A 3,087-nucleotide genomic window follows, 5' to 3' on the forward strand; every position below is an offset into this window, starting at 1 on the left:
CCCACTATGTACTGCAGTCTTACATGAGTACCAAACCAGGGTTTTTCAAGGCTCTGATTACTTTCTTTAGGGTCTCTATACACACTCTTGTTATTTGAAATAGACTTTATTTTTAGAGCAGTTTTAGGATCTTAGCAAAACTGAGCAGAAAGTACAGAGAGTTCCCAAATATTTCCCCCCCCAGCACATGCACAGTCTCTCCCACTGTCGACATCACAAACTGGAAGGGTAAATTTGTTGCCATCATTGAACCTACATGATGACCCCAAATCCATAGTTTACGTGAGGGTTCACGCTTGGTGTTAGACATTCTCTGAGTGTTGACAAATGTGTATTGGCACATACCCACCATTATAGCATCATACAAAATAGTTTCACTGCCCTAAAAATCTTCTGTATGCTACTTATTCATCCCTTCCTCCCCACCCCATGTTTTTTTATGATCCTTTCATCATCTCCATAGTTTAGCCACTTCCCGAGTGTCATACAGCTGGAATCATACAGTATATTGTCTTTTCAAACTGGCTTCTTTCATTTAGTAATACACATTGAAGTTTCTTCCATATTTTTTCATGGCTTGATAGCTCTTTTTTTTTTTTTTTTTAGTGCTGAGTAATTCCCATTGTCTACACGTACCACAGTTGATTTACGCATTTACCTACTGAAGGATATTTTGGTTACTCCCAGGTTTTGGCAATTATGACTAAAACTGCTATAAACATCTGTGTGCAAGTTTCACGTGGACTTAAGTTTTGACTCATTTGGGTAAATTTGAAGGAGCACAATGGTTGGATCATATGGTGAGAGTATGTTCAGTTTTGTTTTGTTAGAAACAACTACGTTGTCTCCCAAAGTGGCTGTACCATTTTGCATTCTTACCGGGAATTATGAGAGTTCTTGTGGCTGCACATCCCTTTCAACATTTGGAGTTTGGCCATTCTGATGGGTATGTAGTGATATCTCGTTTTGTTGTTGTTGTATTTTATTTTAGAGAGGGGGGGGAGGGGCAGAGGGAGAGAGAATCTCAAGCAGACACTCCTCCGGGCACAAAGCCTGAGGCAGGGCTCGATCTCACAATCCTGAGATCATGACCTGAACTGAAACCACGAGTCAGACACTTAACCAACTGAGCCACCCCGGTGCCCCATGATACCTTGTTTGAATTTGTAATTCCCTAATGACATATGATGTTCAGCATCTTTTCATATGCTTATCTGCCATCTGTCTATCTTCTTTTTTTTCTTTTTCATCGAAAAAATGTTACAGGCCTTTTGGATAGAAATAGGCGTTTATTTGCCAGGAAGGATGATCCCATCATACTTCTGGTGGAATCAACACAAAGCCTCCTCTTCGCTAATTCTGTTTGGTGCCAATGCACCTTGTCCTGTGCTTGTTGTCGGCCATGTTGAAACCTGGCCTACTCAGTACCACGTAGGGGTCCAGGCCATAGATACCAAAGCTTGGGTCATACTCGATTCCCAGATCAACGTGTTCTTGGAACCCCAAACCAAAGTTTCCAGCATCCGAGAAGTTACTTTTCTTAACTCATACACTCATGCCTTTAGACCTTTCTCTGGAATTTCTTTTGCATTGGCCACACGCACCGTGCAATCTTTTCATTTCTCCTGATGCCCAAGGTTCTGACGGCGTATCTAGCTTTGGAGAACACAGGAGTCTGGCCTGTGCGGTGCTCCAGTGCCTTGACTGCCAGGATCAGTCTGTCTCCACTCGCTCAACACAGACCTTGTGTCAGTTTGTGGATGCAGAGTTTGCACAGGGGTTCTCTTTCTTCATCCTGATCCTGCGTCATGATGGAGAATGGGGAAAATGTCTGTATATCTTCTTTGGTGATACAGTCTGTTCAGGACTTTTGCCCACTTTTTAAATCAAGTTATTTGTTTTTTTATTGTTGAAATTTAAAGGTTCTATGCATATTTTGGATAATAGAGGTTTTTTTGTTTTGTTTTGTTTTTATCAGATGTGTCTTTTGCAAACATTTTCTCCCAGTCTGCTGTGTCTTCTCATTCTCTTCGCAGCATCTTCCACAGAAGCATTTTCCATTTTTTCATTCATGAAATAGTCTATTCAATGAGGGGACGACTCAGTAGACAAGAAGATCCCTGCCTTTGTGAAGCCTACACTTTAATGGAGAAAATGAGAAATGGATAAAAGAAAAAATGAGAAACAGATAAAGGAATAAACATGTAACAGGCATTTAAGTGGAGACAGTTGCTGGGAAGGAAATGTGAACAGGGTGCAGGGTTAGACACTGACTGTGGGTCCAAAAGTAGAATATACCCTAGCGGGAATAAGAGTGGGGGAACCCAGTTAGTAGTCTACCGCCATCATACAAGCAAAAGACGATGTGGGTTTGAACTTGGATGGAAGCAGGGGAGGTGAGGAGAAGTATCCAGATTCTGGACACTTGTTCAAAGTGGGGCTGCTGGAACTTGCTCATGGACTGGCTGTAAGAGAAATAAACGACGCAGGGATGAAAGCTAGGTTGGGGCCTAAGCAACCAAGTGAATGGTCGTAAAACTGGAGGGGAGTGGGAAAGGAACGGGCTAGGAGGGGACCAGGCTGCGGCAGGGGAAAATCAAATGAAAATTCAGGTGGAGATGTCCAAATGGGCCATTGTGACTCAGCTCCAAAGGTTAGGGTTGGAGCTATACAAACCTGGGGGTCTTCACCATGTGATAGTGTGCTGGATATCTTTGTAGGCCTTCCAAATTCTCTCTCCTTGCCTCTCCACCCTTCTCTCTGCCTCCGTACAGATCAACCAGTACGGATTAAGTGGATGGACTCCAACCTTCTGGTTTCTGGCTGGATTCAGATCAAAAGGGAGGAGAGTAAGACGGGATAGTTTATTCCCCCAGCTCCCACTGTGCACTTCCCCCTCAGTTGCCTGAGTCCTTCCAAGAAAATTCATGGCTCCTGTCAGGCAGGTCTGCACACAGCTGTCTCACCAGATGCAATAACTGCTTCCTGCCTTCACCCCTGCAGGGCCATGGATGGGGACAGCTCCTCCCCTCACTAGTACTCACTAGAGTACTGATACCCTTACACTTTTATAAACAGTCCTTTAGT

The 3,087-nt window shown here is 43.6% G+C and overlaps 1 pseudogene; it reads right to left on the reverse strand.

The window, feature by feature from the left end:
• Positions 1–1,289: 1,289 nt before the first annotated feature.
• Positions 1,290–1,810, reverse strand: LOC113256694 (60S ribosomal protein L11-like; annotated as a pseudogene).
• Between the last annotated feature and the right edge of the window lie 1,277 nt (positions 1,811–3,087).

The sequence above is a fragment of the Ursus arctos genome, unplaced genomic scaffold (genome assembly GCF_023065955.2).
Source record: "Ursus arctos isolate Adak ecotype North America unplaced genomic scaffold, UrsArc2.0 scaffold_4, whole genome shotgun sequence".
In the NCBI taxonomy this organism is placed as follows: Eukaryota; Metazoa; Chordata; class Mammalia; order Carnivora; family Ursidae; genus Ursus; species Ursus arctos.